Source organism: Oenanthe melanoleuca, chromosome 2 (assembly GCF_029582105.1).
Source record: "Oenanthe melanoleuca isolate GR-GAL-2019-014 chromosome 2, OMel1.0, whole genome shotgun sequence".
NCBI lineage: Eukaryota > Metazoa > Chordata > Aves > Passeriformes > Muscicapidae > Oenanthe > Oenanthe melanoleuca.
In genome coordinates this window covers 80,327,193-80,347,774 of record NC_079335.1, presented here as the reverse complement: position 1 = coordinate 80,347,774, position 20,582 = coordinate 80,327,193, and positions in this window count along the sequence as shown.

Here is a 20,582-nt window from a genome sequence, read left to right as displayed (position 1 = left end):
ATTGCTTCTTTATACAAAGTTTGCAAATGTATTTAATCCACTGTCAGTGATATTGTCAGATCTCCCAGCCAAACTCCCAAGGTGTAAGAAAATCATTTCAGGCAATGTCAGACAAATGTCACACAAAAGAAAACAACCTGGAAGAAAAGATAAGTTCCTTGATAAAGCTCTGGAATTATTTTGCTGACTCATGATTTGTCCTTTAGCTCATGACAGTTGGCATTTTTTGTGTAACTTACCTTTTGTTAAATAGGAGGTAGTTACCTTTTAGCCCTGGGATCTGGAAGAAAAAGCCTTGAGAATGTGACAACTTGAAATTCACTAAAAATAAAACCTGTCAGCTTGATAAGTTGTTATTACTTGGTTTTTAATTCTTATTGCTGTATTTTGAATATTTTATTCTTTGAAACTTTTTTTTGGAAGGTGTTGAGCAAGTTTATGTTAGAAAACTGAAGATATAGTTTAAAAAGCACTTTTTAAAATAAGCATGTTTTCAAGGAAGATGTGCATATTAAAGGCATTTAGGACTTTATATTGCAGAGGATGACCCATAGCCCTAATCATGTTAACTTCCTGTGTAGGAATGAACATACTATTTTAAGCATAGTTTAAATTGTTAAAACATAATTTTGGATTTAAAGTTACTTTAAAAGTTCAGTGTAGGCAAAGGGTGTGTTCCCAAGATCGGCTTAATTATGAAAGACTATTTCTAAAGTCATAGTTGTTGGTTATTCATTTGCAAAGGTCACCTAGCCCAGGCCTCTTTGCAAGCTTGCCAATAAAGGTACTGTTATGAAACATGGTTGCAAATTTCAGCTCCCCGTTCAAGGGAAGCTGAACAGAGGCTGCAGCCTGTCTTTTACGTAACTGTCAAAGGTGAGTTACTACTGTTTTCAGCTGGATCCAGCTCAGAAACCTGCGAGAGATGGAAACACTACCATGCTGCTAAAATAGGGGGGCCTATTTCAACTTCAGTGTAGTGTTCCAGCCTGTGAAACACCTGGCTGTCTGTATTGGTTTGTTTTTCTCCTTGTAAAGGTATCAAGAGAATTTGAGGAAAGTTAAATGTGCAGAAGCACAGGTGTATTCATCTCCTTTGGGTCTTCTTTCTGGCCAGTGGTTTCCTTGCACTGGCTGAAATTCTCTATGGGATTTTACCATTACTGAGCACAGGCTGCATTGATCTGAGCCCCCTTGAGTTAAGGCTGGTGTAAATTTTGCAGTACCAGGGTACCTTGCACCCAGAACTGAAATTGGCACAGAAAGCTACTACCCAGTCTAGATGACAATTCAATTTCAGGCAAGAAAGCAATGGGCTTTTCAACACCATTAAGCTTCAGGCTTTCTAATGTTTCAGCAAGGACAGTGGTGAAATGCCTGTGATTCCAGGTTGTTACAGGTGAACCATCAGTGTGTGCTTTCACAAGGCACACTAACTCATGAATGTGAGCAGCCTGAACACACAGCTCACCTAATGCCAGGGCTTTGCTCTCAGGGGAAATACCACCTGAATAAGACCAGTAGACAGAAGATCATTTAAGCGCATGCCCAAACCAGTCTCTGTTCTAGTTAGCAGTGAAGTACGTCCTTAAGTATATAGCACTGAAATATAAACACCTACACAAAGAAGAAAATACTGAGGCCACCTTAAACATCTGATGAAAGTTAATTGAAATCTGTTCTGAAATGAGGGCTCGCAGAAGGAATGTGGGTGTGGCTCAGGCACCAGGCCTGCCTGATATTAGTCATGTACATGATAATTATGTATGCAGCGAGCACCCGGGAATCAAACTGAGAGGTTTATTGGCTAGATTATTTCATAATCTCTACACTTGGGCCAGAAGGAGGAGAAGAGCAACCTGCTGATCAAACCATATGGAAACCACCATGTGCACTGGAGGTTCTTCAGAGCAAAACCCTCACCTGTACGGATTCCAAGGTACCAGGGAGAAAGCACTGTACCCTGACCTTTAAAGTGTGCAGTTACAGTCACAAAGACCAAGGGATGCCAGCGTGAGCTGTAGAAGAGTCATGAGTCACTTGAGAGATTTGTGCTGCAGAAGGAACACGTTATCCCTTTGCTCTGCTGGTAGTGCCAGTCTCTTTCTGTCTTAAATGATCCATCTGCTGCTGCCCAAATTAGACACACAGCTCTTGCCGTCGCTGTGCAAAGCCATCGCCGACAGTGCTCAGAGCGTGGTGTTCTACGTAGCTCAAACCTTGCTTAGCATCTCACCTGCAGATAGGGAACCCCCTCGTGCCAAGAACAGCTTACATCCCACAAAAGCCTTCAAACTGCCAGGGACAATTAGACAGAGCTGGGGTCCTGGAGCTCTTTGCCAGGAAGCCCAGCTGAAGTGCAAAAGCAGAGATCTTCCTTCTGGGGTGGGAGCTGCAGTCATAAGCCTCTGGATGAGACTGGGTCTGGAAGAAAAATGACTACCTCATCTGCCCAGCCCAGTGCTACTGGAGGTGGGAGGTGATTGTCTGCTACTTCTTGTTTGTCTTCAGCTCCACACCACTTTTTTTTTTCTCAGGGCACACAACATCACTGTTAAAAAATCCTCAAGCCTCAGCACACCTCAGTATGCTGTTGCTGTTTGTTTGTACCCACTGCATGCATTAACCTGAAAACAGTGCAGGAGTGTTTATTAGAGGAGGTGTTACACACTGACATTCAGTTACGGTCAAGTAGGTTGTGAAAATAAGAAAAAACAAAGAAGCAACTTTCACTTTCCTCATGCTCTCTCCCATGTATTTATTTTGAGGTGCCCGTAGTCCAATTGTCCTTGAGAGTTTTCCTGTTTGCACTTTGGGGGTGTCCAGTATTCAATTTGGCTGTGAATCCCTGCTTGTAAAGCAGGAGTTTTCCATTTGGCAACATCTTGGGAATAAAAGAAGGAATTGGAAATCTCTCCATGTGTAGGTGTTTCATTCTGGAGGTGTTTTTGGCTTTCCACTTCTGAAGAATGAGTAGGTTGCCTCAAAATAATGACATTTATGGAAGCTCTTTAAATCTGTATTTATTAGGACTATAGCATATAAGCAGGATGTCTTACAATCTGGGGTCTATGAAGAAAAGCATACAAAATTTACTTTGGAGAAAAGAAATAATTCGATGAATAGCTGAGTGGATACCTCCTACAGAAGAAAAAAAGGAACCTACATAAGCTCTGGTTCCTACTGAAATTAATAGCCTCACTTCAGTGGTTTTTAATGGTCCAAGGCATTGGGTTTGCTGTTTAGTGTCAACATCTCAAATCCCAAGTAAATCTGAAGTAGGGGACCTGTGGTACAGGAAATATCTAAAGCATGTCTGGGCACCGGGCAGCAGCCTCGATGCCTGGAGTGACCAGTGCAGTGCCCTCAGCTCAGGCAGCCTCCAGCCTCATCCTCTGGGGCATTGCAGACTCCACCACAGGGCCTCCCCTGGCTCTGTGGTTTGGGTAGTTTGGCTGTTTCAGTGGTAGTGCCCAGGCTCAGGAGCAGCTGTGTTACTTTTTCATAAGGAAGAAGAGCAATTTCTAAGTGGAGAATACAAACTATCATCCGTACTTATGAGGTGAGTGGGTGCTCGCCTCATTCCCACTCTGATTCAGCAAGGGCACTCCAGCACATGCTTAGCTTGAACTTGAATGTAAAAGTAGTGATGCTTGTGATTTGTTTAGCAAAGAGAGATGTTTCATGTGGCTGAAGCCCAAAGCCTTACTCTTTTTTTTTCTTTTTTTCATCAGTTCTGGCTGTCATTAGTAAATGGAGACAAGGGAAGGGTCACAAATTACACTATTTCATCCCTACCTTCAGGGTTGTTTTCAACAGGATATAATTATCATCCACAACCATCTACTAACTCTTGAAATAATAGTTTAGTCAGGCCTAATTTCTCTAGCATGTACTGAAAGAGCAATCAGAGTTTAAAAGATGAATACCCTTTCTTTCCCAGAAATCTATGAAGTATTGCAGGCTCTGAAGAACAAAAAGCCTACTTGAGGAATCATTGGCAATAGGCTGGATTTAATTAATACATTTAAAAACTTTTCTGTCTAAAAACTTCTTAGCTTCTTCCCATTTGAGCAATTTCAAGATTTTTCTGCCATTTATCCCATGTTTTCTTTTCTCTGGGCCATTTTATTCATTATTGCTCTTCATTCTTAAATACTTGCCATTGGATATCAATGAGCTCCAAAACTCTTTTGATGAGCTTTGAAATCCATTACCTTAATAAATCTGTTCTTGGCCCAAATGATGCTTTCTTGCTGTGACTTGTGCCAAATCTCTTGGTCCCTCCTGTTCCAGCCATCCCTTCTGCTCTTGCAACATTGACCAAACAATGTTGCTCAGTGTCTTTCCTGCAGAGGTTCCAATATTGCCCGATACAAGGGAAGAGATGACATATAGAAATCAGATTGCCTCAAGGACAATGTGGACTACTGTGTTTGCCTCCAGTCCCCATTCAAGAACTTCCTTTTCTTCTATGCTATACTTCCACATTCAATTTTGGTGATAAACTCACCTGGCCATGACAGAGACTGCCTCTGCATTTGTGCAGTGGCTAAAGCATAGATCAAAGCCTCTAGAGAGTAATAAAATACATAATGAAATAGTAATTAAGAAATCCTCTCTTTGGGACACTTTGCTTTCTCTATCTTTAATATGCCTGATGCACTTTGAGACACTGAAAGAATAGCAATCTGTAATGCTTTGAGTTTGCCTGAAAATGAAAAAGCCCTGATGATAGAAGGACCAAATTGGAAAACGTTGTGAGCACACAGTCCACAATGGCACACTCTTATCTGCCTTTACAACCTGCTTTATCACTTCCCAGAAAAAAGGTGGCAAAATCAGTTAAATCAAATGAATTACCATTGCAGCCTTTTACAGGATCCTTATAAAGGCACTCCAGCTCCTTGGGAAAGGATGCTCTGTGCATGCATTTTAAATAATTTCAAGAGTTTAATTTTTTACCAGTTTAATTAGTAATCAGTGTCAGAAGCCAGTTGCAACATAATTCTGCTCAATTCTTTCTCTGCATTTCCTGTTTTAAAGAATCTCCAGGGATTGCCCTTCCTCAGTCTTGAACTCTCTGTTTAAATATGTTAAAAAATAAACTTTGAAATGCGAAAATCTAGCTTGGATACGTAGTTTAAATCTGGCATCTAATGAATTCCAAGGAGTTCCCAGATCCCTCAATTCCTCTGAACACCACATTCTGACTAATTTAAAAATTCTACTGTCCTAGGAGCTCATGTTTTTTAAACACTTAGGGAGCATAGTAATGAGCACACGAGAAAAGCCGAAAGAATATGACAGAGACATGAATTTCAAACAGCAAGTACCAAAAACCCTGAACATTACTTTTGCCTTTAAATAGGCTGGTAACCAAAAGAGGGGGAAAAAAAAAAAAATTAAAAAAAAAAATCGTTGGAGCTGATTTAAGACATGCAGCTTAACAAGATGTTTCCTCTCACTAGGTCTCTGGAAATGCTTGGACTTCTCTTGCCATCTGCAAAATGCTTTTCAAACATTGTTTACTTGATCTTAACCTTCTCCTGGGAGACCAGTGGGAAATTAGTGCATTCTTTTTCAAGGTATAGAAATTGAAACAAACATGGTTAAGCCTCATCATTTAGGAATTCATTCCCAGTGGATGCAATCTCTTCAGCAATTCTGTCTTCAGAAGTGATGGCTGAAGGGAGCAATTGGAGAGGACGAAATTTGTAGCAATTGAAGAATGGGGAAATTAGAAAGTTTCTAGATGAAGGGATCTTTAATGATGAACAGAGATTAACAAAGAAAAGTATGTGAATTGGAATCGTGCTGAGGAGTGGGAAGTCCTGTAAAATGTTTGATAGTTAAACTGAAATGCAAAGGCTTGGTGGGGCAGTGAGGGGTGAAGTGGTGCCTCAGGGGAGCCTGCGTGCTCTGAAGGAAATGAAGGCTGAGTTGCACAGCCTGCCTTGGGCTATGGCACCAACCCTCCCTTGTCTCTTGTCTTCCTGTCTTCTGCCTATGAAATGGACCTAATACTTAGGCAGATTTCCTCAGGTAGGAAAGCAGGAGGGCGTTATGACAGAAGTGAGAAATGCAGCTGCACCTCTTTGCCTCTGGTTAGCCAAACACTGACCCACCACCACCCACCATTGTCACTGCCAGGGTGGATATACCCAGTACACATTTTAGCACTGTCAATTTTCTTGTTTTGCCCTGGACAAAAACATTGGCAGGCAATAAAAAGACCTGCAGGTTGAAAAACCTTGATAGTGTATCTGTGGAACTCATGCTTACCCTGCCATGCAACATCATCAGAACAGCAGTGGTTTTCTTGTTGGCTGTTACTTGTTGCCCATAAGGCAACATCTAATAACTTGATTCGCAGTGCCTGGTCTATCCTGCGGCCACCTCAAAGCTTTAGCCTGAGAAGGTTGGTAAACTGGTCCATGATGTGCAATTAAAACTCCTGCAGATCAGGAACTTTGCCAGTGAGACAATGAATTTAGGCACTCAAATATATTTATCTGCCCTTTTAAATATCATCAGAACAGTGAGAACTTTTGATTTAAAAAAAAAAAAAAAAAAGGTAAAAAAGTAAAAAAGCAAATTTTTCGAAAATTATCCTGCATTTCATTCAGTGTGAATTAGTGAATATGTCAGACTTGAAAAGTATTGTTTTTCAGAAATGGCATTAATTGCAATAAATCTTCTTTCAAACTGTGTCATTAGGGACACAGCAGAAGCAAGACATTATATTAGGAATTATTCCTATTGCCTAACCCTGTGGACGCTCAACATGAAGATCCATTTTACTGCACTGTAGCCATTTGAAAAGGATGTTAAAGTGGAAAGTAAGATGATTTGAACCAACAAGAACATCCAACAAAATGAATTTGCATTGAAAAATGTTGTCTTGTCAAAGCTGAAATGATTTGTGGGTATACATTGGTTGTGATGAAATTCTTGATGGTCTCTGAAAACTACAGCATTACCTTCCTACTGCTGACCGGGGCACGAACAGAAACAAATTTTGGAATTTTTTAAGTCTTGCAATAGATGCCTCAACACAATTTTGTTCTGCTGCATAAAAATTGTTTTAAACCTAATGCAGCTTGATAACACATTTCCAAATGGTGGGAGGAAATTCATGTCTTGAGGCTGGCTACAAATTATACTCGTGTCTTCTTAAGAGCCCATTTATGTATCTATAAAGGTGCAGAATTGCTGTTGTATAAGTGAGACTTGGAACATGGGGAGCATAATCTCAAGCAGAGCTTGCATATACACCCACAGCATAAGTATTGGGCACTGTTTGCTTTTATAGATGTGGCTTTCTGTGCCGAGAGTCCTATAAAGATGACCGACATAGGTGTCATCAAGGAGCAGCTAATAAAATATGAACAGTTGAAATAAACAGACCCTGCACCAATCTTTGTATCATCATTTTATGTATCAAAATCCCTGTCCTTCTGCAAAGTCCATGAAACTAGCCAATTCCAGATACTGTTTATTGTATAGATATAATGCATATGTATATTTTTGGTGGGAATGCTGCCTTTCAGGCTCATGCTGTCTTTAGCATCCAGAAAAGTCTTTTAAACTTCCAAATTCCAGACCTCACCAAGGGGAAAAGTAGCTGACAGGAAAGCAGGTTGCATCACTTACAGGAGGCAATTACAGAGAACAGCTGGAAAAAGAAAAATGCAAAACAGTCACACTGAAGGAGACAAAATGGAAAGGCTGTGAAGCAGGGTCAAGAGGAAAGCACAGGACAAAAAAAAGGTGCCAGTGATTTCCAGTGCTCAGGAGAGAAGCCTGAGCTCTGCTCCTGTGTCTGATCTATTCACATATCTCAGCTGTGTAAGGCTGCTGGACAACAGTGTCTGCTGCTGGCATTTTTCTCTCTCTACTGCAAATTAGTTCAGGCAGCTGAGTGAGGAAAAGTTACAGGATTTTTATTTTTTTCCCCCAACTTGGTAATTTCAGTTTTGTGTCCGTTAATTTTCTGGTTTGCTCTTTGAATTGTTCTTATCATGAGACAAACATTGTGTCAGGGTAAAGCAAGTGCCTGGCTGGACCTGTGCTTGTTCCAGCTGTGACTTAGACCAGCTTAAGCTGTCATGGAAATACAACCAGGATGTTTCCTAAGCCCAAAGTGCAATCTGCCAGCTTGATTCAGTGGTAGTTACTTTAGAGCTATTGCTAACTCTACACTGGGAATCTCTTCAAGGTCAAAGCTTGGTATTTTGCAGAGACCACCAAACAGGCATCCCAGACATAATAGTAATTACCATGCCTAAGCTTACTTAAACTCGCAATTGATTTTGCAGAGGCCTCATCCCCTATTACATATGCCTTGAGCTATTCAATCTCTATTTTCAATATTCTTTTTATTTTGAAGGGAGGCAGTACCTCAGTCATTTGTCATATTGAAAACAAGAATTTTTGTATAGCGCTCTGGTGGCAGCGGTGCTGGGTTTAATAATTTGCATGTCTAGTTTTGGTCAGCACTTTGGGCACCTGGCTACGTGTGATGGTGATTCTGAGCTGATGTGCACAGCCCTGGTGCCAATCCAGGATTCCAGCAGAAGAGATGGGCAATGCCCTCAATAGCTGAGCCCAAGGCACTTTGACTTTTCCCCATCGGGGACTCTCCCTGGAGTGCTGGGAAGAGCTGGAGCTGGAGAAGGTGCTGGTGGTGGCATCATATGCCACTGTATCATTCCTGTGTGATGGGGCAGAACACTGACAGATCTGTGATGTCTGATGCATGCACAGATCTGGGAGGAGTACGACTGCTCAGCATGACTGTTCATAGCCATTCTTTGCAGAGTTTGGGAGACTTAAGGGACCTGGCAGGGCCTCTGATTCCAGGAAGGAGAAGATGGGGGAAGGTGGGGTGTGTGCATGTGTGTTTGTGTGTTACATATTACCTGAAGGCTGAACAAAAGGCAATCAATACACTTTTTTAGTTAGGTGATTTCTACATTTTCAGACAGTTTTTCTCTATGCACTGCTGGGTGGAGTAATATAAGAAAATCCTGAGTTATTCTCTGTAGTGGTGCTTTCTGCTGCTCTCCTTTCTATTTACCTCCATGAGGTTCTTTAGTCTCTAAAGTTAATGAGAGACAAAAGGAGCTTATCTTCCCAGCCTCAAGTGAAGGAAAGGGGGAGCTTATTTATTCCTCACTTTTGTTGGAGAGAGGGGAGAACTTCTTCCTATGTTAATTCTCTGAAGATAATTTGTTTGGTATCAAGCCACAAACTTGGTAAGGTGTCACTGACACTGTGGGACAACCTCCTGAATTTGTAACTACACAGCTTTATAATAGCATGGTGTGTAGGTGTGGGTTTTCTTGAAATCAATACTTGATTGACTGCAGCCAGGTTACACACAGAGCACACTTTATTTGGGCTCCCTTTTCAGAGACATGCACATGAAAATGTATGTGCTAATGTACAGGTAAGTTATCCTGCTCTGTAAGGGCTGTAAGACAGAGATTTGCTTGAATTGGATAAGTTATGAATGCTTATGAATTCCCAGGGGTATCCATTTCCTTTGGACTGGCACAGTTAAACTTACTGCATGTTCTCTGACTGACCATTTGCATCTGCCAGCAGACAGGGAAGAGAGTGCTTTGACACAGTAGTACTGCAGTGGGACTGAGATGAATGCTCACCTATGTGGGGGGCTGGTAGGAGAAGTGGTCAGGATGAAGTGACATGGATACGCACCAGAGTAAAGCATAAATTAACTGAACAATTGGTAGAAGTAATGGATATATCCTGCAGAGATGAAGGGTGAAAAATTACACAGGGCTGAGGGGTGGGATGCTATCACAAAGTGGCTCTGTTCCAATGACTGGTTTTCACACGCATTTTAGGCACACAGTTTGAACACAAAATGGCTCCCACCACTCCCCTTTTCTGTTTGTTACACTGTTTACTGACTGGTGTAAACATAAGTGGTTACAAAAAATGCAGTGCTAATCCTTTAGCAGCGCCCAGAAAAAAAAGCATTTCAGGTCCCTGCAAACCTTCCATCATAAAATCTTACAGCAAGTTCCCAAGAGCAATATGATAAAGCTCAGAACAGCTGGGCCTTTTTGCCATCTCACATTGCAGGTAGAAGGTTGAGATGCTGAGAGATGTTAAGTACCTGGTTTAAACTGCAGAGGCTTGAGCAGAACACAGAGCAGTAACTCCCAACTCCGACTTAGCTCAGCAAAATGAGAACCCTCCTTTGCTGACTTAATGGCTTGAAAGAGAAAACAAGAAAAGAAAGCTGCTTTGACCAAATTTTAATCTTAGTTTTAAATTAAAGTGAGTAGATAATGGGAACATAAAGAAACTATTAATGAGTGTGTGTATGAAGGGGAAGCAGCAAAAGAAGGTAGGTGGGAAGTAGGAAAAGGTGGTGGGATTAAACTGATGAGATGATTTTCTGCTAGCTGTGACAATTAACTACCCAACAAAAGCATAAAGGAAGCACATAATGATGTGACTGGAATAGATAACACATGGGCTATTTCTAATCCTGCTGCCCTAAGAAATGAGAGTAACAAAAACTCAGCAGTGCAGATTTACAGAATTGACAAGCTGGTGGGGACTTGTTGCCTCCCAAGGCATCTAATACCACTTGCTCCTTAGGGAATTCCACCAGACAGGTCTGGGTTGCAGCACCAGTCAGGGCATCGCTGCCTCACTGGTCTCTACACACTTTGTCACATGGCCAGGATGCACTCTCAGAAAAAGGCCCAGGCACTGACCTGGCTGGAGAAGTACTTCACCAGATTGAACTAATGAGAAGATCCAGACTGGCTAACCAACCATTAAGAGAAATGAGTAGGGTTTTTCCTGCCTTTGAGGAAGAATCCTTGCCTGTCGCTTTCAATTAGCCAAATTATAGCTGTCGTTGTGTTCTGCAGCTCATTAAATACCAGGAGTCTGCTTCAAATAGTATGGGCAAATCAAAGAGACAGTTTTGATAAGATTCCTTCTTCTAACCAGAAAAAATGACTTCTATAATGACACTTCACTGAACCAAGCCTTTGTTTCATCCAACCTCATTTTTCCCCTGCATTACACCTTTCTACTGATATCTAAGGACTTTAGTGGTGCTGTTTCCTGGGAAGAAAGAAAAAATAAAGTAAGATCAATAGATGGACAGGCCTGCTGACCTCTCTCTCTAGCAGCCAGGATGTTTGAGTACTGCATAGCAGCTATCATCAGGCTTTAGCTCAAATACAGTGTATCACAAAAACACCTTTCCACCTTTTCATATTTTGTCATATTTTTCTTGCTTTGCCGTTTCTCTAAAGGAAACACAAATTCACACCTACTTAGATTGTAAACAATTAACTGTAAAGCATATGTTTATGTACAAAAAGTACAGGAATCATCTGTAAATAAAAGACTTCTCTGTTTGAATTCTGTATTAAAGTCTTACTCCAGCCATAACAACTCTTAGTAATGGATAAATTTTCACTACTCTTCCTCTTCTTAAATATTTTATTACAGAAAGCCTTTGGGATCTTAATCAAGGGTGTGGATCCCATTGTACTCAGCACAAATCCAGAACAAAAAGACAGAGAGCTCACAAAATACAATAAGGCCAGATGGAGTGGACAATAAATGGGCAAATATATGGAACCAATGAAGTCACATTGATCTGTGTGCAATGCCCTGGTCTCAGCACCCTGGTGGTTTAGCCCTTTTCTTTTCTTTTATCAGCATCATAGAAAAGCAGGGTTCTTTAAGGTCACTAGTGAAACCAGTTAATAAAAGTCCCGAGCACGCCTTCAGTAAACTCCATTAAAGCAGGAAAAGTGGTGTCAGAGAAAACCTGGTGGTGTTCATTTCCTTAGCTGTTCAGAAAGTGGAGACAGTGCAGAGTCATAGGAAGATCACCTCAAGGGGCTGCCTATTTTGGTGGGGATGGTGTTACTCAGAGCATGGGCACAGAAAAAGGCAGAAAGAATGGAAAAAGGAGCCCAGAATCAAATTCAGGGAGGAATGTCAAGTGGGAGCAGTTGGAGACAAGGAAGATGGACACCATATGGCAATAATATTGCAGGGGATGGAAATAAAATGCTGTATTGTTTAGTAGAGGGCAAAGAGCACAGAGGAGAGAGGTCAGGTGGGGCAGACATTGGATAGAAGCTCAACCCTTCCAGTACATTTGAATCAAAAGCAAAGAAAGGCACATAAGAAGATGTGTGCAAGGACACTAATCACAGATGCTTCTACATTGCATAAGATCCTGGGAGCAATATAGCTATGTCTATGTGGGACGCTCTCGCCCCTGCATCTCTGTTATTAAATACAAACATACTGTTTACTCTCTTTTTCCCTTAGAAATACCAAAGCACCCTGGGGAAATACAGTTAAGCTTTTATAAAATCACCAGCAGGCTGCTTGGTAATTTTATTCCCATCTAAGTCCTGCTATGTGGTTAAAGCTGGGCCACGTGCTTCCTGTTAAAGCAGAACACTGTGTCCCACCTTGAAAGACACACCACATCCAAGTCTCCACAAACTAATAGGTCTGAAAGTGCAGTAAATCTGAGACCTACATGACAGTGGGCCACTTGTTTTATCAGTCTTGCAAATGTGCAAATAAGATACATACTTGTCAATAAAATACGTTTCAATTTGATTTTCTCCAGTCAAGAAAACTAAGACACACAGAAAAAAAAATGTATTTTTGGCGCCTGAATGTCTATCGGTTCATTTTCAAAATCTGCTTTTATTTATCCTCTGGTTTTCATTGATCTCTGGCTATACACATGCCAGCTGAGAGAACTTGCTACTAACAGACAGTTTTTCTTCCCTCTGCCAGAAGTGATCTGGTTTCCTCTATGAACCATGCTTGGGAGTCTTCAGTCAAGTTGAAATATATCTCAATTCAGTGGATTATAACCAAATTAAATACAGCTTTGCTCCAAAAGATTTATTCTTTTTTAGGGTCTTCAAAATGAATTTTCATTCCTTTTCTCTCTAAAACACACAGGTTTATGGACAGCATGTGTCATTGTCTGAAATCCAACACATTTTTTACTGCACCTTATTATGAATCCCTTCTCTCATCTTTCTCAGTTGAGCATCTCTCCGCCTGCCTGCTCTTTCCTTCGTCTCCTGTTACCAGATCCAAACCTTCTTCCATCACCCTGCTGGCATGATCATCTTCATGTGCCCAGATCTACACTCCCCAGCGTGGGACAGAACCACTCTGAAGATACCTGTGAGGCCCTTACTCCTACCAGTGTCCCAGAAACCCCACAGTGGTTTTCAGCTGGATTTTGTGGTCTCCTAGGCACCTATGTTTTGCTGCTGCTGCTGAATCCCTTTTCCTAGGATGCCTTCCCCAGCTTATTTCCTGCAGAGCCTCCCTGTGTACATTTGGGGATTTTTTTTCTGAGAGATATAATCTCAGAGGCAGCTCTCATTCATCCTGAGGAGCTGAAAATCAATTTTACAGCATAAGAATTAATTCAGTAGGAAATCCCAAGGAGCAACCAATTTAAGCGTTGTTTAATTAAGGAAAAGTTCTTCTCTTACCTTAGATTTGATGCATCCATATACCCTAAACACAGATTCAGGGGTTGAAATGCCTTGATAGGGCATAGACAGCATGCCAGATTTGCATTTTTAATACTGGCACTTTTCATGTGAAATAGTGGGAGCAGTGAGACTACTTTGTCACACTTCTCTATTTGCATAGCAATACTTCTGAGTTTTCACACAAGGACTTCTGAATTTCCCCTGTGACTAAGACATGCAAAACACAGGTACATGCCAGAGAGGCAGTGCATGTCAGGGATATATTTGTACCTGTGACCACTGAATTTGAGGGCTTTTCTCACTTGCAGTGAAGCCTCCTAGCCTATTTAAACTGCAAGGGTTACAGATTTGTGGTTCAAACAGCCCAACATATAAGACAAGAAGTGACTTGAACCTTGACTGAGCTTTGGTGAATCAGGAGTTGAAAATAATTAACTATGACCAAGTCTTTATCTCATTGGAGTCAGTATCTTGAACCCCAGAAGGGATAAGGACTTTGAGAGAAGTGATTCTGTTTGAAGCTCTGTTGCCATTATTGTCTGGTTGGTTAATATAATTTGTAGTATCGTCCAAATTTATTTCACTTGGTAATGGTAAAACAATGCATCTATAAATAATTAATGCTCAACATCTTATGTAAAAATACTTAACACTGAAAAAAATGGCATAAAATTTTACCTTTCCTGAAATTCAAATTCTTGTCGTTACAGAAATTCAACTTTAACATTGTGGTGAAGACCCAGCAAGGAAAGCAGTACAACCGTTAGGGAAACCTTCCTATGACACTGTTTCACTTTTAAGTGGGAAACATGTTCTACTCAGAACTAAACTGTCTGCTTCTGGTTATTTGACACCAGCAATCTAAATATCCTTTGATGGGGCCTAATGGGGCTTTTTGTATGCAAATTCCCACGTCTGGAGTAAGAAAGTGAAAGTGTTTATAGTACATGCAGCCAGGTGCATTGAGTATCCCATGTCTCTGGCACATGTTAGATCCCTAAGTCCTAGAACAGCCAGGTGTGGAAAGGGGTTCCTCACCTCTTGGATAGTGGGGCCAATGAGCAGGATACCCCAATCCTGGCCTCATGGTGAGCAGTGGAAGGGCTGCTGCTCACAAGGAGGAGTAGGAGGAGGAGGAGGACACAGGACCAGACGGCGGCTGTTTAGCTTGGCCGTCCTCAGCTCCCGCGGCAGCCAGTCTCGCTGCCAGCATCCATCGTTCCCACAGTAAGCCTGGTCTTAGGCTGGGATGCTTGTGTTCAGTTATGAATTTGGATGTAGCTGAAGTTTTCCTGAGGAGCCCGAGCCATAGCATGGGAAGCACATATTTCAGCTTTCAGCTGGGGCCAGAGTCAAACAGGATTTCTCTGGCAGGAGGAGGAAGGCAGTGGTTTTGCCTTGGGCTTGTCTCCTGACTGGATGGTGAGGACTGGTGGCAAGGGAAGGTAGGATCTTCACAGAAACCCTCAGGAATCTCCTTGTGGAAAGCCTTCAACTGCCTAAGACACTGGGCTTGAGCCAGGTACCATGGAAGTGAAAACTGTTACTTAACAGTTTCATAGCCTTCTTTATGTTCATTTGTAAAGCACTTTGTGAGAGGTGAGTTAACATTAACTCCCCTCCACATCAACCCCCCTCTGCTCTCTGTGGAGGGGAGTTAATGTTAACTCACAGACAGACATATCTAAAAGCACCTGGCAAATTAATGACAAAAATGTAAAGAGAAGCAGAGGCCTCTCTTTCACAGGCCATGTTTGGGCAAAAAAGAAAAAAAAAAAAAAGAAAAAAAAAAGAATATTAAGAACATGGAAGGTAACAAAAGCACATCTGTCTGTAAAATTGTTTTCATAGGATCACTGAGCTGTGACTGCAGCTGATGTTGTTTAAGTCTGTGAGCAGACACTGGCTTTGCCATGAGCTCTCCTGCCCTGAGGAGCCACATCAGAAAGTCATTTGGGCAGAAGGGAAGATGGCTTAGATGCTGAGAATCTGACTTCATTTCTTATTTCAGGGTGACATAAACCTTCAGAGGCCTGTATCAGCTAGATCACAACTTGTTAATAATTGGTAAGTCAACCCATCTCCATTTTGTCTAAAAGATGTAGAAGTCAAATTAATGCTCTGCTTTATTGTTCCTTGAAGAAAAACAGGAATATTTTGATCATTTTGATATTTGGAGTATCAAACTCACTATTTTTATTCAAAAAAATGAGTAGACTTTTGTTCTTGCTCAAAGCCATGTAACACACGGCATGTACCACACACACAGAGTAAAAAACTCTACAAAATAATGCAGCAGCCAAATGAATGCCAAGTAACATCAGCAATGGCTCTGAGGGAAATGCTTGTCAGAATCACTCCTAGAAAAAGAGTCTGTGTGGCTGCTCTGCTTTTTATTATCAGAGAAGAGTTTGATGGCAGTAGAGTGAACCACGGTTTTATTTGTTGAGCAGTTCCTCTGTGTACTGCCTTGTGTCATTAATTCACGAGAGGAGATTCCCACTGCTCAACCTGACTGCACCCTTGCAGCAGCAGAAGCACTCCTGGGGAACCGAAGGGATAACTTCGTTAGCTCAGCCAGCAGAGGGAACTGCTAATCAGCACTAATTGCTCACACAGGGCTAGCAGATATCCAACCAAGCTCAGTAAGTCAGGGCACTTCACACTGCCTGTGCGGTGTCAGACTGCAGATGACCCGGCAGATTCCAGCACTGCGATCTCCCTCTGAAACTCCTCCAGGCCTGCATTTCCCCTCACTTTGACCTTACGGCTTTCTTCCGGAAGGAGGGTGAGCTCTCAAGTGGTTTTGGCACAATGGCGTTTCTGTCTCTTTCTGGTCAATTGAGTGCTCAGAAAAATTTAAATCCTGCCTGAAAAACACAAGTTCTTTTTCCCTCCATGTCCTCTCATTCTCCCCTAGTTCTGCTCCTGTCCCAGATATTTTCTGCCAAGCAGCAGCTGCACAAGGCAAGGGTTAAATCAGGTAGCTCACATTTAGCCTCAACTTAGCAAAGCCAGAGGCAGGTTTGATCCACACTGACTGGCTTCACAACTAAGCTGTGATCTTGTACCACAGTGCCAGAGCCACAATGCCACAGCCAGTGCCTGGGCAGGTACCACTCCTCCAGAGTACCCCTTGTAATTCCTTGCAGCTTTCCACAGAGGAAACACATGCATAAGGTGCAAAACACTCTTTGCTTAATAAGAGTTACTTCAAATGCTCTGTGGTTATCAACAGCAAGTCAAATTATGGCTTGGTTGCATCCTCTTCCCTATCTCACCCCAGGGTAAGCCAGTGTGCTTATTATATTCCAATGTGAAGTATTTCCCAGTGATATCAATTTCCTTCCAAGAGGGCAAACAAAAGCAATCCCTTATGCCATTTGTTATAGCAGTCCAACTTGCATTAGTCAGCGTGCATCCTGGTGTTTTATTTCTCCAAACTAGATAAAATAAAAGGTGCTTACAATGCCTCCTCCCTGCCAACAGCTATAGCTCCCATTCCAGCAGGAGCAGCCCCGTCAGCACAGCTGCACAAGATAGAGTGGGAAATGAAAAATCCTCCATCAAACGTAAACACTCCAAAGGGGATCCACTGGATTGAGAACAAAGAAGGCACGCAGCAAAAACCTCATTAAGCAACTTCTGATGATCTTATATCTTGGAGGGCATCGAGCAGTGAGAGGAGCCAAAGCTCCCTCTTACACCCATCACCTGCGGGCCAACATCCTTCTCATGGCCAGCAAGCAGTCAGAGCACAGCCTGTGTCAGCCACACCTCTGTTGCAGAGGCCATTTAGAAACCCATATGGCACCTCCCTGACACCTCATTTCCTGCACCACAAACATCCTAAGGAAAGGCTGGGGTAGCTGAAGACCTGGCCTGCTGCATTCACATAAAATCAGCAGGGGAGTCTCTTTTGCAGGAATACAATGAATTAAAGTGTATGAAGTCCAGGACTCAAGTTACACTAATCATGGATTTAAAATTAGTGTAACACTAAACACCTGCTTCCTTCCAGCCTGAGAAAGATGCCTTAGAAGGCTGTTATGACTAATTTCTGCTTTTACAACCTTGAGACAAAGGTGCTTTTACCATGTGAAATTAATTGCTTAGATGCCCTCCCTGGGCTCTCACACAGAAATTGGATCTTCGAAAAAATGAGGGAGTGAAAAGACAACAGCTGTAAGATGAAACCCATGATGGAATAAAGGCAGCACCTTGCTGAATTAATTTTACTTTTCCCTGTAATACATCCCTGCTTGGCTTAGTAGTTATCCACCTTCTTAACCCTTCCTTTTCCATTGCAATTTATTTTTCAAAAACCTCAAAACTTTTTCCAGCCTGGATTTATTTTTTTTTCCCATGTTTCAAAAAAAAAAACCAAAAAAAAAAAAAAATAAAAACAAAAAAAAACCCCAAAAAAAAAAAAACCTAGTTGAGACACCAAAAAGCTGTACAAGCTCAGAACTGACAAACCTCACCCAGCCTACCCCCATCTTGCACTCGCCAAGCGAGTTTGTGTCTCTCTTTTCTGGGATACCTGTGTGGCACAGAGCCACCCTCCTCCTCCAGGTACCCTTTGTCCAAGCATAGCTGACATCAGCTAAGCAACAGCCCTGCCTGTGCATGCAGCTTGGGGGCACAAGCAAAGCCACCCATACAGCATTGCAGCTGGAGAAAAATTCTTTAGGGGACCACATGCTCCAAAAAGGGTTTCTGGAAATACCTTTGACTGCAGTCTGGTGATACGCTTCCCAGCCATCATGTGGCACATGTTCCTTCCCCTCCTACCTGGCCTGGCATGCAGGTTCCTCACCATCTATCTCATGGCCTTTTTGGAAGGGCATGGAAGGGAGATAAAACCATTCCTACTCACCGATGTGGAACTTGTGCACAGCCATAACACTTAGGAAATCAACTCCTGATGGGACTGGCTCACAGCTTGTAAATATTACTCACCCAGAGCAGTTATCCTAGAACAGGGATTTTCAACGTGTTCATGCACTGCCATTCTTATTTCTTGCAGCATCTTGTGCTTCCTGCATTTTCAATGCTATATTTCCAATTCCCCATGTGCTGTACCTGCACCTGAAGGAAGACTCATCCCAGACATCCAACTCTTTGGGCCACTTGGAGCAGCTGCAACTTTATAAAGGAAAATAATGATATGTAAGAAACAATATACTTTTCTCTTTGCTGGCTCAGTAAGCTCCTTAGTAAGGTGAGAACAGGGATCAGCCACTTAGTATTTTGAGTTTGACCAACTTGGCCTGAAAACAGCACCACTGTTGATGTCATAGAAGTCACTGGTTCTCTATGGGGCAGTACTTATAAATCAGAAACCACCTGACTGTCTTGCAAGCATTTTCCTATTTAAAAAACCCCCAAGACAATAATGAGATAATCATTAAAATCCTCCTCCTGAGTAGATTTTTCCCAAACTGAATAAAATCAGGTCTTTGGTTCCAGCTCTACACTAACTGTTAAATACCCCTTGCTCCCCCACTGCCACATTTTCAATGTTCTGTGAGCCCAAAAATAAGTCCTTGATAGAAAAGTCAGGCAGTCCAATGGCCATCAGTCCTGGGGGGAGTGGGGAATCACTCCCTTCCATCCCAGACACTGGGATGTCTACAGCTCCAAACAGCTGCAGTAGAAAGGTGGGAACAGGCCAGCAGGTTTGATTGGAGGAAGTGACAAATTCCAGAGCCAAGAGGGAAAGAGCCCTGAGCGACTTAGCTCAGGCAAAATAGTTAAAACACTTAATTTTTGTACTTGTTGATGCTATTTCAGTGCCTCTGTCTGTAACATCTGGTTGCCTTAGATACATGAGGTAACTACGGCAACTAGTTATTACAGGGAGAGGGATAAGAAATAGATCAACATTACTGAATTTGGCAGGCTCTAAAATAGCTTTTCTGTAAGGCAGAGGCAGGTGCAGAGGGTACAACAGCACTGTGGGACAATGAAAGACAAAGGTGGCCCCAGCAGGACAACACTCTGGCATTAGGCTGCTCAAGCATCTGGATGCATTCATTACCTCCTTGGATCTCCTTGCAGCAAGATTATTGGTCAGAGTACCAAAATACTTGGGATGCTCAAGGGGGTTGCCCAGTATTTATATTGGAGCTATCTTCACTTTAAGTCATTCCGTCCCCACCTACCTTCCCCAAACCTCTCTCCCTCAAAAACAAGGAAGGTGTTGGGAAGTACTAATTGTCCTCCATGGATTTCTAATTAAGGGGGAACATATGAGGTGAAAAGCTATAGTGACCAGAACCACTGTGAGCCTGAACACACATCCTAAATATCAACACTTTAATGGCACAACTGACACCATGCCTTGGTGATATAATGTACTGCAGTGCACAGAACAGATCATAAAATGATGCGCAGTTCTCCTAAATTGATAATTTCAGTGCTTTTCAGAATAATTAGTTAATCTGTTGGATGGTGAGCAGCTTTCAGGCTGCACTTTCGTCCCTGCAGAAAGTCACTAAAGTGCACTGAAACACCCCAGTGACCTCTTTGCTCCAGACAGTAGGGAGGAGGGGGTGTTCCCAGATTTGAAAGTGAACCGTCCAAGACTGCCAGAAAGACATGTTTGTGCCTGAAATGTCTGACTTTTTTTTTTTTTTCCCTTGGCTTGCAGGAAAAGCTGTGTTAATAAATCCTTAATAAAGGATTGCCTGAAAAGCTGGATCTATGTGCTGTCTCAATGCCCTTCACCAGGATTATTCCTGCACAGAAATTTTCCCTACATAGCTAGGACAAAGCCTTAATTTCATATTTGACTCAAAACTACAGACATTTACAGAAAGAAGCCAGCACCACTGTTTCATCTGATGCATTTCATTTAAAAATACCTCTAAGATGAGAGTGTTACAATAGCCAACCAGCCCTGGTTCTGCAAATGAAAAGCATCATTCACTAATCCTGGCAACACTATATTCCAGACCACAAAGGGCGCTGCCTTATAGTATTGTTTACATATGAAATCTGAGTGTCTAAACCAGAAAGTCCCCA